Below are 27,835 nucleotides of genomic sequence, written 5' to 3'. Positions count from 1 at the left end.
ATATCTAAATCTTTTTCTTATCTATTTTTCTGAACTATAAATTTCGCTCACAATTTTGATATAAATCAAGCCAAAAGCATTGTACATAATATTATACAACTAAAAAGTTGTGGTTATTTTTTAAATAATTTCACAATGAACTTAAAATATGAACCATGAACATGGAAACTAAAGAACGGTTTGATTATTTAAGAATATGTTTTGTTTGTAAATAACACATTAGAAGAAAAAAATTATATTTATTATAACTCTGTGTTTTCAGTATAACACATATGTATACAATTATTGTAATAAATATATTTTTATACCATAAATACTAAATAGTAATAAACTAACATAATAATTAAAAATTACAATATTTAAAATATACATATTTATGTATTTTATTATTTCTTTATTTCCTATTATATAATATATAAATATACCTATATGTATTAATAATACCCCAATAAATTCATATTATTAAATCAATCTATAAATTATTAAATAATGAATATAACTGTTCATAGATTTTAAATCATATCCAATTTTACAAACGAACACTTAACTAATAAAATCTGCGTGGATTAAAGTTTTGTTATTTATGTGCATTATAGAAATAAACTAGACTGGTGACTTAAAAAATTGAAGTTTTAATAAATAATACTGTGTATATAACTGCACAAGCCAAGAATTATAAGATTATTCACGTAGTTTACAAACAAAGAATATGGTATGATATTACAGAAGTTTTATAGGTACTATTTTATTCCACAGAAATATTTATTCAGTCAGTTGAATTTATTTTGAGTTTACTTTTATAAAATAAATAAAGGATTGTACTGATGTTTATTTATAGGTATACCTAAATTATATTTTACATGTTACTGTGTATGTGCATAGTGAGTGAGTGAATGCGAATAATAACCGGTGAATGTCGACATAAACCTAAATTGTTAGTGAATGTCAACATTTGATTAAAACTGCATCGTATACGTTAATAATGTATTAATTTATAGTATCAATAATGCAAACACAATTTTGACTTCAGTAAAAAATAATTTAATATTTAATTTATAATTGTCATTTGCGATAATTATAATACATTTGCTTCACACAATACAAAATCTTATTCTCTGCGACCAATCAATAAATAAATAAAAAACAACAACAACAACAACAAAAATCTGACTTTAAGTACTAGCAATAAAAATATTTTGTTCATCAAAACACATTAAGTTTCTTCTAGATCATGTATACATGTATTATAGTAGGTACATATTATATTCCAACACAGCCGTTTATCAAGAGTAATTACATCCTAAAATCACTTTGGTTGTTGTGTAAAACTGATTTTTATAAATTAGCTGCCAAAAATATTTTTATTTACCCATAAGGTTACACAACCTACCCATAAACCAATTTACATTATGCATAAAAAGCTTAATATAAAACTATGTAATTTAAATCTGCAAAAATAGACGTAATCTATTTAAAAATAATATACTAGTATAATAAATAAGTTGCAATTTAAAAAAAAAAATGCATTATCAAACATTTTATTTATAAATATACTGACATTTGCTTATTATAAATAACCAAGAAATTTCGTTTAATTTCATTAAGTAATAGAACTGACAGATTTTTTTATATGTATTTATTTATATTATATTGTAGTTTTTGATAGATTATTTACCTTCATGAATTAGTTTAATAACTATTAAATCTATAATATTGTTAAATATTTAAAATTGTGTGTATTATTTTTAAAACGGAAAAATGGAAAACCATTATTCTGGCCATGAGGTACAATATAGATAGAAATATTATTTGAAAAATAAATTATTAAACACCAATATCATAGGGTAAACTAAAATATATAGTATTTTATACAAAAATAAATTAAAAAATGATACATTCACGCTACGCACACAGCAGAGATTTTACACGTAAAGAGATATAATATTTATCATATTTTGCTTAATAATAAATATTTTATCTATTTAATATTATTTCATACATTTTCAAAATTAATTTAAGTAGTCTATGAAATAAAACTTATATTTATAAAAATTATTACTTATCTTTATTAAAAATAGCATTGAAGCATGGACTGATCTTTAGTTTATATCAATTAGTCAAGGACAAAAATCACTTTCTAAACCAATGAAAACATATCAGACATGGGTAAATATGTTTATATTTTCTTCTTTTCATTTTAAAAAATTTATTTTAAAAGATACATATTTCTTTACTTTGATTAGAAAAAAAAGTGTAAATCTGTCTGCAAAAGTGTGAATTATTAGCCTAAATAAAAACGACCAAGTAAAAAATTTAAGGAACAAAAGAAAAGTTGGTGAACATAAGAAATAATTTTTGTGTCAGAAACAGACATAATAAGTAAAATATCTGGAAAAAAAAGAACTGAAGTTTAAAAAAAAAAAGATATTTCGAAAAGTATAATATATAAATCTATAAAAATTCTTTTGATGTGTCTTACCTTAGGTTTGTATTTTAATATTTATCTTTAGAAATGAAACTAGAATATGTTTCTTGAGAAAGGATGAAGAAAATCATTTGAAATCCTAAAACACAGGTTGCTTTGTTAAAAAAAGAAAAGAGTTCATATTTTCTCTGAGTACAAATGATTTGATAATTGTCAGTAATTTGGATTTATTTTCAATAATAGGGTTTAACAATTTTATGTTCTAAAATTATAATTTTACATCATATCAATATTATTATTTATTGGTAAATATATAGATTTTTATTTTTTAGTATTTTTAATGACACTTTGAGCAAGGCATAATATGAGTGTAATATTTGTGAAATTTTTCAAGGTTAGGTCCTGATACAAATATAAATATATAATTATTTGACTTAATTCCGTAAATTAATATTTATTATTTTTGCGTCAAACATCGGCTTTAGAAGTAACAAAAATTTTTAAATGTTCAATTTTTCATTTGGTTTCTAGAAAAAAACTAGAATAAAACTGTAGATTAATGTAGCAAATATCGAAAAGTCAAAAGTAGTAAAATGCTCAGTACATTTCTTAATAATCGTAGAATTAACAAAACACACTGAAAAACAAAAATATTTTAGCAACAACTGCAGTTTTCAACTAAACTAATTTTTGTTATACTTTAAAAATTAACAAGCTTAAGTACTCAAAACTTTCACCAATTATTTATATTGACAGATTTTAGAATTATACAGTTAAGTACCAGAGTATTTTGATACTTTTCAAGTTATATAAATTAACTATAATATTTATTTTTTTCTATTTATTACTATTATAACATTTTTTACCTAAGCATAAAATTGAATTACCATAAAAACTTAAAATTGTCACCAATTTTTTATATATTATTATATTTTATACATGATACAATTTTCAAAATATTTAACTGTTTATAGGCATGAAATTATTTTTTTTTCTATTATAAACTTCTATAGTTTTATAAAAAAAACCATTTACCATCTTAAAATTATTAAAAAATTAAATATAAAATCTCACATAAATTGAACTTAGATTTATATAAAATGTTATTATGATATTATAGGCAATTTTTTTTTTTTAATAGATTTTATGTTCAAATTTTGATAACATTATATATTTTAACAATGAATAATTATAATATTAATTATTTTGTTAAAATTGAAATACTTTACTCTTGGGGATTTACAACTTTTACGTTTTACGTATATTATGAATTTAATATTACACTATAACGTTTACAAAATATAAAAATTAATATTTATATTGTCTATGTATGCATTATATCATTATCATATTTAAAGTATTAACATTTGTTTTATGGTAAGCGGTATTGACTCTAAAATTAATAAAAATAATATTGTTTAAATTATATTTATTATTATAATACTAATTAAACATTAATAATATATTAAAGTATAAATATCATTGATCACGCCCACTGAAATAACCCAATCCATACCAAACAGTAGATTGGTACTCATTTCCTCACCTTTTTTCGATATTACTATTAAATTAATTTATTTTCCTGTTAATGTTTTGATGAGCTTATTTAATTTTTTTGAAAACATTACATTAATTATAAATTAATCATTAAAATTAATTAGTAATATATATTTTACCATATTAACAACCACCTTACTGTAAAAAATGCAAATTAGTTCATAGTATAAAATACTTAGGTAATGTTTTTAAAAATATAGTCAATGCCCTATGGTATGTATAAAATTAATATGATTTTCCGAAAGAATTTTTTTTTATTAATTTTAGGTTAATAGGTTTAAAATGCAATGCTTTTTACGAATTTCAAACCAACCCAATACAAAATGGGCTTAAATTCCCAATGACATAAAGTAAATACTAGTATGTATTTTAACTATTTTACAGTTATGACACAAATAATAAATAACCTGGCCAGGTACAACACATTTGGTAATGTGTATGTGTATTATGGTTAAGGTATGTATGTTTATGAATATATATGTACGATTTATACTTTGAACTACTACTTCTCTCGCATACTATTGTGAGTGAGAATCCATTTTATAACACATTTGTACACCGAGAGAGTTAAGGTTCTTTGAAGAACCGAATACATTAAGGTAGACGAATATATTTTAGTAAAGAAAGACAATTTTATTTTTCTTTCCAAATAAATTTAATTTTACAAGAGATTCGAACATGATCTGTATTCTTTTGACAAACGTGTAATGTACTAATGTGTATTATTTTTTCGAACTGCTATACCCTGATATGTATAATATATACAGTACGTAAGTAGTAACAAACCTTCGCGTGGACATATTAACATGAAAAAAAATTATACAAACAAATAACGATATAAAAGTATCACAACATTAGTAGGCAACTCTTCAAATGATTTGAAAATGAAAACAGATCATAAATTATTATTTTGTATTCATCCAACACACTTTGCAGACTAATATGAAAAATATTAATTGTTAGTTTTAAATTCTGTAGAGCAATTTAATTATGTATATTATATTATTATTTTGTAGAATATCGATTCGTTAAGAGGTGCTTACAGCGTATACATTTATACATAGCTAAAATAAATTACAAAAATTTAAATATCCTGTTCAAAATAAATACTCTTAAGTATAGTTGCTATAAATTTCTAAGCTGTTGTTGAATATGAAACTTTCGATAAAAATTCACTACAAAAAAAGCTTGAATCATATTATATAATTTGATGAAAAGTGGACACAGATCTTGTGTCAGGATTATTATTAGAGCAAGATTGAGAAAAATTTTGAAAAAATATTATTGATTGTTGTAGTTTTTAAACTTTGTAGCATTAATATTAAACAATATAAACAATAGTAAAAATTACCTATAATCAAAATGGTTCTTACAAATTTTAAAAATGTTTCATCTATGTTATGTATATATAAAAATATATGTATATTGTATATCATATAAAAATAACCTAACCTGAGTGCTGGGCTCTTTATATTTATATATATAAACACATAACACTGCAAGTTTGGATCAAATTAAGTCGAGCAAAGCAAGAGTTCAGTTCTTGGTATTTATATACGATATATGTTTTTATTTTATTGTTTTAACATGAAACCAGTGATACTTAATGATAAACTTAAAAAAAATGTATATTATGTACTTCACAGCATTTTAAAAATATATTAAAAATAAAATAGTGTTATTATTTACATACCTGTCTAAAAAAAAGTAATAGTTGATAATTATTGGTTTGTCCCTGAATATAATAGAGAGGTAAAGTAGTATGTATATGTATAATGTTAATGTCGATGTGCATCTATGCCTAGATGTAAGTTTGTCCCGATATCACAAAAATTATTTTCGTAATCTCAATATATCCCAGAACTAATTCGTTATCTTTAAGTTATAAATTATAATTTGATCATTTTTATTACATTTCTGTTTTAGTTATATTCATTGTTATTTATTAGATATTTTATTTTATTAATTCATATAAGGAATTTAATTAAAGTAGAAACTATTTTGTAAAATGTTAGGACAGATTGTATTTTATTCTTTATCTTATAATCAATTAAACGTTTATATTATTCTACCAGCACTGGCTCAGTGGTTTTTTATAATTTTATTTAATTGTGTAAGTATAATATTTTTAATATAAAATGTCATAGTCTATAATAAAGCTGTAATTGCATATTTTTCAATTTCAATTTAATTTAATCCTTAAGTTATTAGTCGCTAAAACATCAAAAAATTTCTCAAATAATTTAAATATATTTAAAAATTATCTAAACTATTGAAAAAAAAAAAATAATAATAAGTCTTAGAAAAAACAACAACATCGCATACCTACGATTATACAAAAAGCATAAATAATAATAAAAAATATTAATACAAATGAAATTAATTTGGAACTAATAATTAAACAATTCAATATCAGAAATTCAGAATATAACAGACGATAACATTCGTAAGTAATAACATTTTATTATAGGAATTTATTTTTGCACGATAGTATCTGACATCTGTAGGATAATTTCAAAAAAAAAAAAAAAATCATTTATTTTTATTTCCACACGAGAACACAAATATTATATGTATTTTGTGCAATATCTACCTTAATAATAATTGCATAATAGTTAATATAAAACACAGACGTGTACTACCTCACGTCGTCGACACCTACTTCTTACATACCTACCTATCTATCTACGGATATTCAGAAGTTAAAATATATTTTTAATATTTCCATTATATCCAAAATATAAAAATCAAAATGTCATATGAATATTTGTTTGAAATTAGATGCAAGAAATGCAAAATAAATATTGAAAATTATTAGTCTGAAATTGATTATTGAAAAATAATACAATGTGCAAGCATTCAGGAAAAAATAAATTTTGTATTTAAATCCACATCTTACACTAATGTGTACATTATTTAACTTTCAACAATGTAGAACAGCAACAGAAAGCGTATGGACGTGGGGTGATATGATGACTTAATTTAACTCGTTTGCTATGGACGTATTTTTTGAATAAACAGTGTTATATAACTTATAAGTTATACAGGTTGTATAATAGCTTCGTCACGAACATCGTTATTACATTATACGCCATAAGCGTATGTACACGTGGGCACCGAGCATCACTATAGCTGCCAAGTTTTCGGTCCATTTAAAGTTTGCCGATACGTGGTCCGGTAAAGTTTAAGTGTATTTGAATCTCTTTGACATACCCTTACATCCACCAACCCCTCGACCAATGCTCCACCCATTATTCGTTCAACTCGCCTCACGTGTTAGCGGTAGATATTTTTCCCAGAGGAATTTTTATCCACGTTAAACGGTCCAATATGCCTTACTGATTCTTCGTCGTTTTACATTTGTATGTATTGATTTATTCATCTAATAAACTACAAACCTCCACAAAAATCATCTTAATTTAAATATAACTTTTATTTCTATCTAATTATTTTTTTTTTTTTTAATTGAAGAAAAAATACCGATTTATATTATTATTATTTTATTATTTTTATCTAAGTGGAATTTAAAAAAATTATATTTTAAGTTAATAGGCACAAGTTATTTTCTTATTTAACACATGATATACTAGTCGGGTGACAGATACTAAATTTTTTTGATAGATTATTTACGTTCCGAAAATTTGGATTCAAACTAGTTATTGATTTAATTATTTGATGTCATTGTTATCGAACTGATAATCAGATAAGTGGTAGAGATTTGTCGTTAAGAGTTTTTAGAATTTTAGATAAAATAAATATAAGTCACATATTATCTACACATTCTCATTTTTTTCCTAGAAATATCACACTTTATTAAAATGCAATTCTAACATTCTTAACAACAATATGATGAAAACCCATGATCTTAAAGTTAATATTATTTAGTTCTGGATAGAATAAAAAGTTATATAAATATTTAAGATAGTTTTATATTTACTAAATATAAAAATTGTGTGATTCTATCCAAGTATTCGAAATACCGTGAATGTACAAACTTTAATCATTATCCAGCATAATTTTGAATATTTAAATTACTCAAAATCAACGTCAATTATTATTATTATTATTATTTTTTTTTTTTTTTTGAAAATTAACGTCATCAAAAATACTCGTGAAGATAATAAACCAATGATAGTAAAAATACAATAGTTTTTCGTTTACTTCAACTAACGTTTTATTAGAAAATGCAATAAAATATATGTATTTATCGACCGTCTACTAATTTTTGCAAAGTTCTTCAAATCTATACAAAAAACATAAATGGAAAACTATTAAAAACCAATTTTATTAATTTATTATCAATGAAATAAAAATAAAAATCTTATGATGGTAAATTAAAAAATATATATATATGTATTATATTGTATTCGTACAAAAAAACTGAACATTTTAAGTACATATTGTGATACAGTATAATATGTAGATGTAACATCTCGCTGTTGTTCCATTTTTTGTTTGTATTTATTATTTGCTATCTACTGTATAAAAAATAATGATTACATACCCCCGACATTTTCGTTTTTATCGAACAAGGTCACAAAATCATATGTTCATGCATTTAATTATTTGATAAGCGTACGTTATAAAAAACGGGCTAGTTAGTAATGCTAAATTGTAAAGTAGTGTCAAATGTCAAAAGGGACGAATTAACGAATCGGTAAAAAAAAAATACAAAATATTTTAAGTTTAATTTGTATAATCAATGTAATATTACAATATTAATAGTAATTAACATAGTCTTCATCTCAGCTGCTATAAGACAAGGAAAGATATCAACGAAGTTAAGTATTATTGAAATTAACTTGTACAACACTATTACTTTATTATCGAATTTAAGATTTTAACTACTGCCTAAATCATTTTTTTGATACCTATTAATAAATGTATAATATATAATATGTAGTGTAATATATTAATATGATACATATATCAAACTTATAAATGTTGATATTAATACTGGTGGTTTTGAAAATCCGTAAATAAGGTGGGTCTCGTAGTGTTAATAAATAAAATAATATCTATAATATATTATTTCAGGATTGTAAGACGTTGGTGTCTATTAACGTCGATAAATCCAATAAAAATATCACATAAAACCACTTAAAACAGCACCGGCATGTTAGTACATAATGGATCACAATCACAGCAACATTTTCGTTTAATACAACAAAATATAGTGGTGGATACGACATAATATTATAATACTTACTCAGTTTGGCACAAAAACGAATCCGTTCTTTGGTAGACAAATCTTTTTTGGCTACTGTGCCTAACGGTTAACGAGCGTCGTAATATATGTGGTGTTCTAAGCATTATGAATATTATACTGACTGTGGCAGTGTTATTCAACAAACATAAACGCGGTCACCCGTAATTGTTATTACAAAATAATAATATGATATATTCAAATATTTAATGTTCTAAAGTAAAAAATATTTTCCATATTTTATGAATTTCAAAAATATTTTATATCTTTACATCAATAGTATGATATTTAATTTCCAATTTCGTTTACTTGTTTTAAATTATAAAAAAGTAAATTTTATATACAAATTTCAACATTCAATATGCTATAACTAAATACTATACTCTAATAAAGTTATGTTAAAAATGATTGAAAATGAGTATTAGAGTACAATTAAATACTGTAATACAATGGTAAATAATAATACATACCTATTCCTAGCATCTAATATTTTATAATTATTATGTGAATTATATCGTCAAAATAATATTATTTAACTAAATCAAAAATTTACTCGTATTTTTATTTATTAAAAATATGATTTTAATTCATCTACATAACCTATCATTATTTTAAATAATATATTATGTTAATATTTTCTTAATCATATTGTTCTTAAATTTACATCGAATTGATATATTCTTAAAAAAATGTAAATAATAATTTGATATAGGTAACATATAATTATAAAAAATAATTGATGTTAACATAAATTATTCATACCTAACACGACAAAAAAAAGTACACGAGTAAAAATGAACTATGTTGAAAAATATTAAACTAAAATATGGATGATTTACCTAAGTATATTTTACAGATGTCAAAGCTACAAAATTAAAAAAAAAATTGTGTCTATAATTTATTTTCACCCAGACTTATGTATAAAAAACAAAATATTAATAGGAAAGTATAATAATTGTTACATTTTATTTCACTCAGATGTTTTAAAAGGAGATTTTTATCGTATACTTTTTTATGTACATTATTAATTTATGATAGTAAATCTATAATTGTATATATAATAATTAAGATTTTATTATCATTTATTTGTTTTAATGGATATAAATCATACATATAGTTACATTTTTTTTTAATCCGCATAGTTATATTTTTGAATTATTTATTGATATACCTACTTATAACAGGCAAATCATTGAAAACTAATCAATGAGTAATATTTCTCAGTTTTTATGAAATTAAAATTATTGTTTAAAACTAATAGTATATAGGTACAATGTAAGATATTAAATTTTATTTGAACATGGCGATAAATTTAATCAGTTATTAATTGTACAGTTTAATAACAATTATTACGAATTAAATTGCGTTATATTTTTTTAAATTTAACATGAATAATTTATTTTGATTAAAATAACAGAATTTGAACGTCATTTTTGGGAACATGTCAAAAGTCAAAATTTTTTAACTATACACAACTACTAATGGGAATTCAATGGTGTTTAAAATACTCATTTATAATTAAATTGTTTTTATTAGTGACCGTAATTTTCTCCAAGAATTCAATCTAAACGTTTTGTGGTAATTATAATCTCATTAATCATTTTTTTTTTTTTTTTTTTACTAAAAACAATAAAATTCCACATGAAGTATATACATATTAAATAGGTAGATACACAAATTTAAACAATTATTTGTTTATTTTTTTTAATAAACAGAAAAAATATATTTAAAAATTAGAAGACTAATTACTATATAAATCCAAAATACATGTATACGTGTTTATTTGTTTATTCATTTATTAATTATAGTACCTATCATAAATTAATGATTGTTCTACAGTGTCCTACAAACGATCATATAGTATTATAATTTAACTATATCAGAGATATGTTTGTCTATTAAAATGTAAACCCCCTCCAACTAAGAAAAAAAATTAACAACAATAAAACAAATTCTTCAATATCATATTTATCAAAAATGTACTCACTCGATTAGGATCATTACACAGAGTAGTATCCCATTTACGACAAATTGTTTTATTTTGTCAACCAACAAAATAAATAAGTAAAATGATTACCACACAACACCGCGAATCGTATAAGCTAGTTGAAGGCTTCTTTTATGAATAATAATAATAATAATAATAAAAAAAAAACACAAAAATAAATATGAAAAAACGAAAATCTCTCGTAAGTTAAATACGATAAACACGCGATATCTGCACCAGGATAAAACGCGCGAAGAACCGCAACGATTACATGCACGGCACACGGTCGGTACGCGAAAACTGTCGGTAGTTCCCGCAAACCAAAAACCGTGTGCCGGGTGGTGACGAGTATTTTGAAATCGATTATCACCGTTCGCCATCTATCCCAAAACAATCAAACCATTCCGATTCGACACCCCCAAGCATACCCTCGTTTAAGTCGTATTTACAACCACACAATACATTGTGGTTGTTGTTGTTATTGTTATTATTATCATTATTATAATAGGTCGTAGGGCCGTAGGTACATCTGTTTTGTAGACCCTGTTCTAACTTGCAGTGTTTAAGTAAAATTTTAAGGGAAAGAGTCTTAATTTTTATCAAATTAAGTTTAAATTTAAATAAGGAAATATACATTATCAAACCTCCAATGCATTTTTAAAAAACATTTTTGTTTCCTTTATCGCATAATTATAACTTTTTTCAATAATATAGAATAAATATATTATAACACATATGAATAACAGCTTAAAATAACAAACAATTAATTTCATCAACAAAAATGTTTCAAAATTAAAACAATTTCTTTAATCAACAAAAAAAAAAAAATATATTAAAAGATAAGTAGGTAATTAAAGGTATTAAGAGTAAAAAGTAAAAAGAAAGCAGTTATTGTTTTCTTAATAAAATCGAAAAATAAATTAATCAAAAACTGTAATTTTTACGTAAAACTATGTTTTAAAAATGCAATTATATTATTCTATTATAATTTAAAAATTAATATTTATAGAGACTTTAATTTTCTACAAAATATTTATACTACTTTAGACATGACATAAATTTCAAAGTATTTAGACGCTTTATATGATATTAAAAATATTTTAAATGTTTAAGGTGTTAATTCAACTAATGTATCATACAATTTTTGTCTGAGTAACAAATTTGAAAATATAATACTAGATTTTACACAAAGAGAATAATTTTAAAAATATATAGTTCAAAAAAATTATTTTATATTGATTCATGAACATTTTTATTTTATATAGGTACCTATAAGTTAAAAATATAATACAAATTATAAGGTTTCTTACAATTTTCATAAGATTTTACAAAAATTTAAAAAAAAAAATGTGTAAAGCACATTCATTTTTATTGATGTTTGAGTTTCTAATTTTTAAAATTGTCAAAATTATTTGGTGGATATATAGCTTTATAATATTATTGGATAACGACCGTTTTCAAACAACATAACAACTAACTAGTTTAAATCAGTAGTTCAAAGACTCACTATGAAAGAATTTTCCAAATTCATCGCTAAAAGAAATTAAAACGTGTAAAAAGAAGAAAAAATGGAAAACGTTATTTATTGATCAACTTTTTTGAAAATTTAGCATATATTAATTTCTATATTACAAATAATAAAATGTCATTTATTTAAAAAAATATGTTTCCATTTATCCAAGTTTAAGCAGTGGTAAATCATATTTAATTTGTCACGCGAGCATTGGCCGTGTATGATCAGCTAGCATTTATGTATATTATTATGTATATTATAATATAAATAATTAAATTGTTTTACATATAATAAGAAAAAAAGAAAATTCACAGTATTGAAGAAATTGTTATTTTATATCATTTTTGTTTCTTAAGTGTGTTTAATTTTGAAATTGTATACATTAAACAAAATATAATGGTAGATTGTAAATACAATTAATAGTTTTAGAATTTCATTTTAATGAACCAAAGCTAGCTGCTATAGATTTTAATGGATAAAGTTATCCATTAAAAAAGACTAATGTTTCAATACCAAAAAAAGATAGAAAAAATTTCCTTGCCCTTAAACATTTTACAGTTTCTGTTCGTATTTCACATTAACTATATATTAAACGATACATATATATTTTTTATGTGTTACCCCATAAACATGGCAAGTTTTCTTCATGCATAATATTGTTTTAAGATAAGCAACATATAAGGGCAAAAACAAAAATAATAAACTTATACACATACAGATAAGCATTTATATTATATCATATTCTATAATTTAAACATCGAATATGCTGATGATAAAACTTTAATGTGATTAACGTGACAATTTAGAAACATATTAAATATAAATCTGTCAAAACAAACATTGAGGTTATCAAATTATTCGATTAAACAAATAAAAATAGTTATACTAATACATGATACAAATCATGTGTATATACAGTTTACTAAGTCGAATATAATATGTAAGTTTCAAGTTTGACATTTACCTTATAAACAATTTATAGGCATAATGCTTACATAATAAAAGCGACCCTTGTATACAGTAAAAAATATTGTCAACATTATTCAAAAAAGTATTAACATTATACGTAGGTAATTTTATTTTTGAAAAACTATGGTTTATTTCTTTCATCGTCCTTAAGTTTGTTGGAACTATTTCTACTAACATTTGATTTTTAAATTGTGGTATTCTTTTTTATAGGTAAACATCTAAAAACTAAAAGTGCAATTTCATGGAATATTCATTGCAACATAACGTCTCAGAAACAAACAAAAAAAATATAAAAATTCACCGAGATAATAAGTATTGAATGTAGGTACCTAAACGAGAATAATTTTGTAAAAATCAAAAAAACCAATGATAGCCACATAAACTTAACTAGGTACTGTTTATTAGGATAAATAATGTGATTATTTTAAAGTTACTTACTATGATAAGTATTAAATTGTTCATATTATTATAATTTATCTCGAATCTCAGTATTGGAAAAAATGCCGTTAGGAAGCAAACAATGACAATCAATTAATATTTTGAGTAGAAACTAAACGCATGATAATTGAAACAAAATTTGACCATAGTGTTAAACTTTAATTTACGAAAATAAGGGTAGATATTGAGTAGATTGTGTAGTTTTGAGTTCACTACACAGAACTAGAAATTTAGATGAAGTGACTTGCAAATTATCACCGAAGAAGAAAGATAAGATTATCAACTAGTGTACACGATATATCTTCAAAGTTAGACAAAGTTAGTGTGTGTTCATCTACTATAAAAAATAATAAGTTAAGAATGGTTCGTCAATAGACCATCAAAATGTCGGCTACAACAAAATACCGGTATACTTAATGCATTTAAAAAATAAAGATGGTGTCCATCTCTTGGTGTGAAAATAGGTACTTTATTTTTATTATTATTACACAATACAACAGATAGTTTTAAATTTATGAGTAGCATTATTCCCACTATTATTCCCACTATTTTGTGATTAATAGTATTATATTTTATATTACACTATGTACAAACCACTAATACACCATGTACTGTATCAATATAGGTACTGTAATTAATTTTATTTTCTATAACTAAAAATACAGTTAAAATTCGAGTTTTTTGAAATTTGGTGAATATTTATTTTATAAAAACGTTAAACATATATTGTGCTGTATTGTTATTTGCTGTTTAGGTACATTATAATAATATATATATAACGATTAATAATTGTAAATATCAGTTTAGTTTTAATAAAATTCCAAACTGTTTATTTAAATTTAATTATATATTTTATTTTAAATATTTAAATTTATAAATGATGATTACTTAGAATCTATTATATAGTACTGCTTTAATTTTATAACATGTTATAAAAATATGTAAGTATGTTTGAAATTGTTGTTACCATTTTTCAAAGATAATGCAGTGAAAATAGTTCATATTTTATATTATTTAAAAACGTATGAAATAGTTAACAAAAATTATAAACAATAAAAAGCATTATTGTAATAATTTCAAAATGTTTAAAAAATAATAGTAAATTTATTTTATGCTCGTCTTAAAATTGGTAAATTCGTATAAAAATATATAATGGATATTATCAACTTCATTATTAATAGCAGTTTTCAAATTTTCTTATAAATATTACAAGGATATTCAAAAAATTACTTTTTTTTAAGTATTATTCAATTTTGTATTAATTTGTAGAATTCCATGAATCATGAAACATTTAAAATATTTTTATTGCTATAATCTAAAACGAAAAAGAAATAACCTTCTCATTATATGTACATTTGAAAAAGTAATTGAAAACAATGTGTTTATATCATACAATTTAAAAATATCCTTTATAATAATACTGTTTTTCAAGCGTCTGAAACTTTGAATTCACCTTTTAAATAAAGAAACATTGTATCAAATTAAAAATGTTAATTAAATTCTTGCTAATACTATTTAAAATACCTGTATTATATATATACATAAATATGTATGTACATAAATTCCTCTAAAAATATAAACATTCAGCTACTAAGACATATAATTACACAATAATGTATGCATAAATAATATTTTTTCTATTTTCAGTCACCATTTAATAATAACAGTGATATTTAATTCATAAGAGCTTTAACAATATAATTTTTAAGTATGCTATTTAATTTAGTTTTAATGTAAACTTTATAAAATATATATCAAAATAAATTATTCATGGATTTATATTTCATAAAAGTTAACGTATTTAAATTATTAAATAGGTATTGTCTATTTAATTATTATCATTTTACACTTAGTTAAAGTTGGCAATATAATTGGAAGGAGCTTGGGTAAAAGATAATAAATCAATTTAACCTTTTTTTGATAACTATGATACTACATTGAAACTTTTCTTATCATTGATATGTTATCATCAATCATTTATGAAAAAATAATAATCATTTCAGCCAATATATACATTTTGTACCATTTCCTGAAAAAGTAATGAATTTGATTGGAAGTCGAGAAATGTTTGATTATTCAATGTGTTGAACGAGATAACACCGTAAATATATAAATTTTACTACAACTAAAAATAAAATAACATTATTTTAATCAATATACCACATTCAAATTGAAAATTTTAATGCATATCCAAAATTATATGAATTTCATATTTTATTTAGATTGAGAACTAACATTATAGTACCGGTTGAGGCACTAAAACGGCCGATTTTCAAAGATAATTTATAATAAAAAAACAAATAAAAATGAAATATTATTTATTATAATGAAGTTCATAACTTACCATTTATTTATTAAAAATTATGTCTTCGATATGATGGATAAATTTAACGATAACACATTTTTTCGTGCAGAACGTCTTATACTCTTTATGAGGTGGCTACAGCAACAAAATTTTCAGGTGTACGAATACTTTTTTTCGTACAGGCTTTTTTTGAAGTACAGAATCCATTTTTCAAATTTGGTTTTGAATAGTCTTAACTTATGATACCAAATCATGACGTTAATGATAAAAATTAAGACAAAAACAATTTTATCGCATTTGCTTGTTGCTCAATGCTTCAATACTCACCACTCCACTGTCCAACGTTAACTGAATGTCTGAATTCTAAATAAGCGATGATAATATGTTGTCTTTAAATTAATAATATTTAAAATATTTATAATATTATATGAGAATTCTTTTCTTAATTTATTACTACTGAAAAATCTATTTTTAAAATCGGCCGTTTCCGTATATAGTTGGTGGATTAAAATGTATTTATTATTATGTGATTAATTGTATCTATACAATCATAATTTATAAATAGAATCAATATAAATAAATTGAAATAGTCGTTATTTTTTAAACTAGGTGTCAGGTGTAACTCATTTTTGACTAGGTTACTGTTATGGATTAGTTAAATTTTAATTAAATAATAAATCATTGTATACGATGAGAAATGGTATTAAAAATATTTCAAAGGATGTTTCACCGTATATTTCATTTCTATAGACTATATGTAATAAAAAATAATGCTAAAAAATACGTGTCATAAAACGGTGCGAATATTTTGAAAATGACGTTTTGTAAAGAAAATCTTAACTTTTAATAGTTATATAAAAAATATAATATATATAGCATTATAGCCAAATACTTGTATTTAATTGTTGTAAAAAACATTTAAGTTATCTTAAATTAAATTTTCTAGTTTTTTGACTTAAAAATACAAATTGAAAACAACATAGATGTTAAGTATGCAAAAATAGTACAAAAAGATCCGAACTATTTTTCAAATTATAAAGTTTTTATTAAATGAAAATATAAAAATTAAAAAACATCATTATAGTTATTCATTTTTTAAAAACAACCAAAACACTCGAATGTTTTAATCAAAAACTAAATTTGTGTAAAAACCTTGTTTTTTACTTATTTTTGTTTTTTTTTGTTTTCCAATTAATTTGAAATGTACGTTGTTATTAGATTTAATATTAAAAACCATCAACAAAGTTAAACCTTTTTTAATGATCTTATAAAAGTGATGAATGTCAGACACTCAAAACAAGTAAACTATTTTACATTATTTCCCATAGTGTATTATTGTTATATATTTATTTATTATTATTTATTTTTTACTTATAGATTTTATTTGTCAAAATAGCTAATTATATAGACCTAATAATTATGCTGATTTTACTTATAATTTTAAATAATATACCTAGGAAAAAAATTATTAACTAAGCTAAATTAACATTAAATCATTAGTTTTAAATCTAATAAACTGGGAAGAAAATTCATATCATTTTATTCGGAGAATAATAGGAAGATATTTAATTTGTATTCATCTAAGAACTTACAATGTATGTTTATGTTTAATGTATAGTTTCCCTGTTTTATCGTATACGTATATACTAATATAATACCTACGTAAGAAACTAAGAACATGCATACGTACATTTTGACTAATAACAATAACAATAATTTTTAAAATCAAAAGAGTTAGTTACATTTTATTTTATAATTATATTTTCTAGTTAAAGGTTAATTATTCTCCTTTAAAATAATTTGTTGCCAAATTTTTACTACTTAATTGGTACTTTGGGGAATAGTATTATAAAAATTCATATTTATAAAAAAAAACTTCGTTTACATTTTGAAATAAGTTTAATAATAATAAATTAAAATAACCTTTTAAATATGATTTTATAAAAATAAATAATAACTATAATGTTAATGCATTGTGGAAACAATATTGTTCCTAATATACATTTTCTTAATAAAAAAAAAAAAACGATATTGTTGAAAATGAATAATTATAAAATACTATAGGTACACTTATAATTATTATATGCTACCTTATATTCATTAATTTTTAATATTTTACTTGTAAAATAAATATAAGTAACTAAAAAACAGTAATTTAAATTTTTCAAAATTAATTTAATTAAAAATGTATCATAATTAATTATTGAACTTCAATGATGTTATTAAATATTAGTTTCATTTAATGTATTTAAGTACTTTACATTCAACTCAATAACAGTACATTAAAATTGATAAATATTTTAATATTATTTACAACATTCAAAATAAACAATTAAATTACAAGAAGCATGATGAAACCCTTGATATAATTCAAAATTGACACGGTGTCAGTTAAATAATTTTAAATTTATCTGCCGATTACAGTCCATGTGGGTATTTAAAGTTTACAAGATCTAAAATAATAATACAGCAGATATGTATAATATATGTACCTATATATATATTATTTTATATTGTTATTTATTAATAGACAATTTATACTCTAAGTATAATATATTCATTATATATTTTTATAAATATAAATATTTATTATTATTCAAATATAAAAAATGGATAATAATAGTAGAATTCTTTTTTTTTTTAATGTTTTTTTAATACAAACAATTTCGACTATTAACTTTAGTTTTATACTGATTAAAAATAAATACAAAAATCAGTATACTCAGATAAAATTAGACTTAAGATTTACTTTATTTAACTGTATTAGAAGAAAAATTATAATATCCCCTTATACACGTCTTCAAATTAATTGTATCTTTTTTCTTAATTTAAACTTAGCATTTTTATTGAATTAATCAGTTCAACAAAAACTAACTTTTTGTATTGTTTGAACATTATTCCAAACGATGAAGTTTTACGTAGTTTTTCACTAAATCGTTAAGTTTTTTTTCATTGTATAGTGTTTAATTTTGTCTTCTTTTTAAACTTAAATTCTATATCAGAATTCTGATATTAAGTAGAAACTTAATATTATGTTAAGAATAACAACTATCAGCTTCACATAAGATTATGATAATTATATTTACACAGATAATGTAAGATTAGATACCTACATACCAACTCTTTATAAAAACAAAAAAATCAACAAATATCAAAAATAATTTAATACTCATAAATTTATTTTAAAAATTAACTATATTATTTAACTCATTATAAACTTATCATTAATAGAAAATTTAATTAAACCGATAATAATTGACTCAATCATATTTTTATAATTTTCTTTTATACAATTTATTATTAAATAAAAAAAAAAACAAACAGAAAACACGTTCAAAATTTACCCACATTGATTCATAATTGGTAAATTTTAAAGAAGGATAATTAATTTTAAATATGATACCCAAATACAATATGAATAACATTGTATTAAAAATAAATAAATAATATCATAAGCTGTTTAACTAGATTTATTCCAATATCATGGATGAGCACAATCATTTTCGAAATATTAATATTATAGATGTTATATATACTGACATAGTAGCACGTCATGTAATTTAATACACATGTTACTATGGCTCAAATAAATAGAGAACTCTTAAGATCTTTTCTTAATTGCCGTAGTTTCCCTAAAACATTACATTTTAGGTAAAATAATTCTTGAATAAAATTTCAGATGAAAGATGTATACAACATTCACTAGCTACAAACCTATAATGTACCTACGATTGTTTCTCAAATTTGGCTATTTCTAAAATTAAAATAGATGTTTGAAGAATGAAAAAATAGTATAATATAATTAAAAAAATAAAATATCTGTGTAGATAATGATGTGTAAAAATAATGTTTCTGAAAATATTTTTATCATATAATTATATTTTATAAAAGCATTATATTTACATCAAAGTTTTAACTTTAATTAAATTTGAATTCAGCTATATCGCCTCCTGACATTTTACCCTTGGGTCCCACATATTAAATACATATCGCTTCATAATTTATATATACAGGCAAAACGCTAACAATGTGCTAGAAACATAGAGACTGCTAACACGCCGTTACGGATTTACACGCTGCATACACTTTGTCGCTTATGGAATATTTTAAAAGCAACTAGAGAGCAGCGGTCACATTAAACTTACATCAACGCAACCGTATAATTATAATCGCATCGTATATTATAATAATATAGTTATTCGGCATGTGAGTAGAACATGTGTCAATTTTTGAGAAGACAAGAAATCTTTCCCATCATCTGACAAAAAAAAAAGTTTTAGATATTGAGATTATCTCAAGACAAATTATTTATTTATTGTTATATTTACATATTTCCAGACAACTAAAAGTTTTAACAAGTGACGTATACCTCGTATTATTTTACTTTACGAGTATATAAAGTACAACTACTGACTTTATACATGCATGCATTACTAAAATTAAAATAGTTTTATAATATTTCCAAAAGCTAGGTTTATTTTTATAAGTGAAATAACTTAATAAGTTTAGATATTTAAGAAAATACAAAACAAAAACTATGATAGTTAATGAACTTTAAAATTATTGTAAACTATCAAAATAATAAAATTAAGACATACATTTCTAAAAAAAATACTTTTTGGTTCTCAAGATAAACTTTATATATGATGAAAAAGTAAACCAAAATGATTCGAATTGAAAGATTTATATAATAAACAAGGTTACGCATCTGTAAACTTTGAAAATCAGAATCTTAAATAGTTAAAATTTATTAAAGATAAATTATAAAAAAAAACGCTATGAAATTCCTTAATGCTTAGTTACAACTCAAGTTAAGATATTCTTTTTTATTGAATTTTTTAAATGTATTAACGATGCTTTCGAATGGCATCGTTTGTGTTTTTTCGGATTTCCCCTCCGTATACAAGAATGACCTACATTACCTATATACACAGTAAATTGGGACTTTAAAATTCTAATTCGACTACCATACTATAAAACCCATACAAAATAGTAATTTCATGCCACATTCAGTTATCTGGCATATAAATAATAAACGTACGAAAATATTTTTTAGGTGAGGACCCTAAATAAATTGGTATCGCAAGGTATTAAGATTAAATTACACTTTTATTAGGTATACATATTGTATTTATATGTATATATGTATGAATATATAGATGATGTATATATACTTAATATATTGTAAACGTGTGTGGTGGCACAGATGAGGGTTGGTCTTTATACTAGCAAGCGATAAAGAGGATTAGACCACGACGAAAGTAAATATATTTGTGGAACTGTTTGTATGGCAGACGTGAAAATGCCATTTAAGCACGATATGTGTGTATGAAAGCGAGATAAAGAGAACGAGAGAGAGAGAGTGAGAGAGAAAGTGGGAAGGAGAGAAACAACTAAAAGAATTTGAAATACAAAAATGTGTACGCAGACGATATCCAATGCGTTCGCTTCTGTACGTTATGTGCATTATTTAAAAAGCCGTTAAAACGAAAACCGTGCTCTTGTTTTCTTATTAAAAGGGCTAGGCACCATACCATGTTTTTCCCGAAACATAATCCACACCGTGTTACGAGTGCATAGGAATAATATTGCATAGTGTTCTCCCGGCCTTAACCTACAAATACGCGTTTAAACCTTTAACCAGTGTGTGCACCTACTATTCTCAATCGAATAACGGCAACCCAATGGGGGCATATAAGCTTAAAATGGATTTCGAGGGTTATGTATAATTACGGAGTTTACCTCGCAAGTAGTTTTTCCTCGTCCATTCGGGCCCATTTGCAGTGGAAAAATTTAATGTACCTATAACATTTTACAGGTCAACAATCCAGAACGCACAATTTGTGTTTTCATAATTTCTTGGGAGTTGGGGATATGGACGATTTTTTGCTACGAAGGTCTGGAATGCCGTATACCTATATATGGATGATCAATCAACTCAGAAAATATTATATACTTTAAAATTTTTTATAGATTAAATAATCTTAATAACTTTTATAAGGCAATAAAAGGTAATTTTTTGAATAAATCTGAGATTTTTAAGATAAAGTTTGGTCAAATACACTATTTTTTATAAGTAGGTATGTACGCTTTGAATAAATAAATTAAAATCATACAACGTCTAGGTGAAAATATTTTTCTATAACTTGGATACTATTTCCAAAAAATAGTTTCTTGTTAATGAATAATGATAAACTCATTTAATTTTTATTGAAATATTGGTATATTAAATGTATTCAATTAGTAGAATGCAATATAAAAAGTTATACACCAAAGACCAAACTCTCTTTTTATCTTTTTATTTAATAATGGAGTTCTTCAAAATCTAGTTTTTAAATTGTTTAATACAATGTCACACTACGAATACTTGAAATATTTTGTACAATTTTTTTAGGATAATATAGGTACTATTGGAATACAAACAACTGTATTTCAAATAATAGTTCTTAAAATAGTTTAAAGACAATAAATAATAGATTTATTATTTATTGTAATTGGAAAAATTTTACTAATTATTAATGTTTATATATTTATATAAATAGTATAATACATAGATTGTATGTAGATTTATATTATGATTATTAAATTGTTTAAATCAATCAGACACTCAAGTACCAAATTTCTTATTTAACTTGTTTCGTAAATATAAATAATTTATACCGTTATTGTTAGCACATGTGTTATAGATATAAAATATTATTATTTATAACAACTCAGGAACTACTAATTTGAATTTTGATTTAAATACATATGTGTCTACGATTTTTTTTATAAATATATCTACCAACCAAATTACAGAAAATAATGAATCCCGTTTCAAAAATAGTATCGCCAATAGCCATAGGATTATTCTTAGTTGATTCAAAAATTTCAAATAGGTATTCAAAAATATGATCTTCAAGTGTATTAAAAATGAAAAGGAAGACATCTATTTTTAATCAATCTATATATTTAGATAAAATACGTTTACTGAAACTAATAATTTTCAATTACGTAATTATGTATGTCTTGGGTTATATAAAAATGAATATTATAAAACATCAGAATTAATAATAATCATTAAAATAATATTAATAATTATAATAAAAGAAATAGTAATAAAATTAAGAAAAATGCATTATTAATAATGAGAATAATAATAAAAATAATAACAAAATAAGTATCAATTAAAAATATTAAATAGTCATCTTATAATTATTTTCGAGTAATATTTTAACTCAAAGCTACATCATTGCCACAATTATTGCTATTAAATAAATCTTCGTAAAACTATTTCGCATGATGTGACAATTCCAAAAAATCTTATGAGATAAATTTGAAATCGTTTTTAACATTTATTATAGATTTTTAAAAAAACTTTTGTACTCGTAATCAAACAAATTTAAAACTCTAGGTATTATAAATGTTTACTTTTGTATACTTTTCAAAAACTATATGATATTTTTGTGATAAAATAATTGTTTCTTTCTTATTTAATTATTTTGCAATCTGTCTAAAGACACATTCAGAAAGTATATAACCATAATATTATCAGTTCCATTAATGGAAAAAATAATTATTTATTTCTTTTTATAATATAGATAAATAGTTTACGTAATGAAGAAAAGTAATCATTGTGGATTGATTCTTTTTTGTACCAAGCGAAAATTGGAAAACTAATTTAGAGTTGTAAGGAAACTTTTACCTAAATATAGTAGGTATCTATAATAAAATCCATCAATGTCGTAAATATTTCTTTATTGGTTATCTGCTAACAATTATCATAAGATTAAATAGAACTAAAAACAACAAAGTTAAATTATATATTTAAGTATTCAAGCTAGATTACTGCAAAAATAACATCAGTAAAGAACTATTTAAGCAGTGGTTGGGAATGCATCATATTAAACAAACAAGTAAAAAAGTCATTAGTTTTTTCTTTTAAGTACTCAAAAAATCATTTCGTTTTTTTTTATGAATATTAAGATTTAATGCAAATATGTGTTTAATGTTTTCATCCTATAGTGTCCTATATATTGTAATATTTATTTATATATGTGAGTGGCAGTTTATCATACAGTGTTTTTATTCAATGTATATAATTGCAAGACAAACTAGTCCGTAAATATCTATATTCTTTTTGTGTCTTATCTTGTATATTATGAGTCTATATGTATTTGAACATTTAAATTGGTATTTTTTTTATTGACAATATTTTTTCAGTGTCACTTACTTATCATTATTAAATGATTTTTTTTTTTTTTTTGCCGACTGATATAACTTAACTAAAAGTATTAGCACAGACGATTGTGTTTATTTATAATAGACACTGATGGTATAATAAAAATATTTTTGTACTTTTATACATCACTTATTTTGGTCACCGTTACAGATATACATAAATAGCCAATAGGTATAATTATGACAAATCAAATAACAAAATAAAAAAGGTGGGTGAATAGATACCAATCCGATATATATATATATAGTACGTATTGCGTAGGTCACTACTGTAATGGATGTATTAAATTTTAATTCAATAATATAACATTGTATATCATTGAAAATTCTGAGCGGAGACAGTCTGTCAGCCTATATCACTATGTATATTTTATGATATTGCTATTAAGTTAATTATAAAATAAATTTACTATTAGTATAACAGTAGGTTAATTAAATTTTTGGTAAAAACATTTAATTGTATTTGTTATATTATTATTGAATTAAGTTATTATAATAATACATAATATTAATATATTTATACCATATTATGATATTGTTATTAACTTTTGAGTCAATACCACCTTACCGTAAAATAGTGGAATAGGTTCATACTATGATACAAATAGATAATAATATCTTAAAAGTAATCTACTTTAAAAAAAAATGTAATTGTGTATACTAAAATCCATAATATACTTAACATATATATGTTATTTCAAATCCTTAAAAAAGTATATTCGGTTTTTTCTTTTTTAATTACGCTCAAATCCAAATACATTTTGTGAAATACTGGTTTAGCGAAAAATGTTCCATGTTATTTATTTTGAAAAGTACCCTGAGAAAATACTTCATTATAAAATCAATATATCGTCATTCCACTAGATTCTAAAATAAAAAAGTAGAAATATTAGTAAAGTTGTGTATATTCTATACTGTAGTATTTAAAGGAACTTCTTAAAATCTTAGATAATCTCTTAAATAAAATAAAATAAAATAAAAATTGTGTATATAGGTAGCGCTATCATGCGACGAAATTCAGCAACAATTGCTAATGGTTCTTCACATTTACATTATGTTCTAGATACGGCGGTAGACGGCATTGCTAATAACATTCGGAATGTTCGTATTATAATTTATAATAATGAAGTATAAATTATAAAATAGTAAAAATTTTCATAATCAATTAATAACAATAACATAATTAATAATGCTAATGTCTTCCCATAGGATGGGACAACGTACACTTAAGTCCATAATAATAATTTTATTATGAATTATAACTAAATATACCATATTATCATAATAATAGGTTATTAACTCATAGAATGAATGATATTATTTTATATTGTCCATGGGCCAAGATAAGTATATCTTACTATATTTAATCATGATTTTGTAAAAAAAATTTCACTTTTAAATAAATAAGGTATAAAACTAAATAACATTAGTACCTATACGTTCAATTCAATTATATAAAACTAAAATAATGAATAAATTAACAGAATAAAATTTAATTTATATAATCGTGTAAGTTTCTAGTACCTAAAATATCCATATAATGGTATATACTTTTAAATTTTTGACAACTATATTAAAAGACAACAGAAAACAAAATTATTTTTTTAAATTCCAGCACTGACCTCGTAATATGTTTCTCTAATGTGAATATTTTTAAAACTTTTAAAGTATTAAAATCAAACAAAAAAATTGACCAGTTCCTATATATGTAGAACTACCTTGCCATAATATTATATATGTTCACTCATTGTCCAGAGATAAATACATTTCAAAATCTCTTGTACAATTTATGTATATTTGAATATTTTTTTTTATAATTTCTGTATCATAAGATAAAAATTAAAAGAGTTAAGCAATTGGATGTAGCTCTGCTGCACGATTGGTGTCGAGTGCACTGTAATTAATGTGTTAAATTTGAATTTTAAATTCATAAACATTTTATATATTTTTTAGATTTTTTATTTTTAGTATTATCTACTTATGGGGAATTTTTTATTATATTTTCAATCCTTAGCTATAAGCGTTGCACATTTTATAAATTTTCAACTGAAAAACGATTTCCAAAATTTATGATTTTGACGAATGTTGTCAACATTTGAACTTGTGTTTATATACAAATAAATTCGTGTTTATTTTTATAAATACGTATAAATATTTATAGTAAAATCTTTTGTGAAATTATTTAATATCTTTTTAAGCTTTTTGAGCATGTGAACAATTTTTTATCGACATTTATAAAAATAAAATAATTTTGAAATTTGAAATTTTTATAAAATAACTTATAAACAGTCTGAATACTTTGAAAATTGTATCATGTCTAGAAAATGATCAAATTATACAATTACATTGTTACTATAGAAGTTATATATTTCTACATTTTTAAATGAACAACTTATGAATAATTTTGTAGTCAATTTTCAAGCATTTTTTTGCAGCGAAAATTATTTTTATTGACATTCCACCGAAGTCTATCAGTTTCATTTTCCGGTATTTAAATTACATAATTATTCAAGCGTGTGTTTAATTTTGTTATTGTTTCGCATCTAAGTTTTACGTTAAAATGTACTTCTATACCATATATCGATAAAAAAAGGATAACAATTTTTTTTTATTAGGATGCAATAAATTTAAAAACTTTTTTTTATTAAAACTGTAAAAATATAAAATAACTAGAGCTTAAACACTAAAAAAAACCTTTTAAAAGAAAAATTGTTTTTGAAAACATATTATTTTTTTTTAAAAAAAAAAAAAACTATTCTTACAAATATGAGTTTTATTACAAAATTATCATAATGGGTTTCAGCCTTTCATATGTACATATTTTATTATAAATATACATATTTTGTCACGAATTTTTAGTTTATATTATCATCATAATAATGAAGTTATTATTGATCCATAAATAATATAACAATCTAGTACAAAATACATACATTTAAGTTCATACTGTTCGATTTTTTTTGTTTAATACATGTTATCAACAACGTGAATATGCGTGACACATTCCTAGTAAATAATAATATAGTCACCAACTACTACTTAACTATTAGTTAGCTGAAGTAACCAATGTGTGATTTAGATACCATATTATATCACACCTGCAGTATAGTTATTTTAAACTGAGATTTTATCGAATTTACCATAAAGCTCTATCATTGCTAGCAATCCAGAAATTCTAGACAAACACTAAACTAACAGTTGACAGTCCTCATTCG

General features: G+C 22.6%; 1 protein-coding gene across 4 annotated transcripts in view; it reads right to left on the bottom strand.

Moving 5' to 3' along the window:
- Positions 1–11,460, bottom strand: part of LOC114130344 (uncharacterized) — a 282,938-nt gene extending 271,478 nt beyond the window's left edge. For all 4 annotated transcript variants that reach the window (XM_050199052.1, XM_050199051.1, XM_050199050.1 and 1 more), the window contains exon 1: positions 11,176–11,460. The gene's annotated coding sequence lies outside the window, so the exon portion shown is untranslated. The remainder of the gene's footprint in view (positions 1–11,175) is intronic.
- Between the last annotated feature and the right edge of the window lie 16,375 nt (positions 11,461–27,835).

The sequence above is a fragment of the Aphis gossypii genome, chromosome 2, assembly GCF_020184175.1.
Source record: "Aphis gossypii isolate Hap1 chromosome 2, ASM2018417v2, whole genome shotgun sequence".
In the NCBI taxonomy this organism is placed as follows: domain Eukaryota; kingdom Metazoa; phylum Arthropoda; class Insecta; order Hemiptera; family Aphididae; genus Aphis; species Aphis gossypii.
The sequence above is the reverse complement of the archived record's forward strand: the minus strand, read 5'-3'. Positions and strand labels throughout refer to the sequence as shown.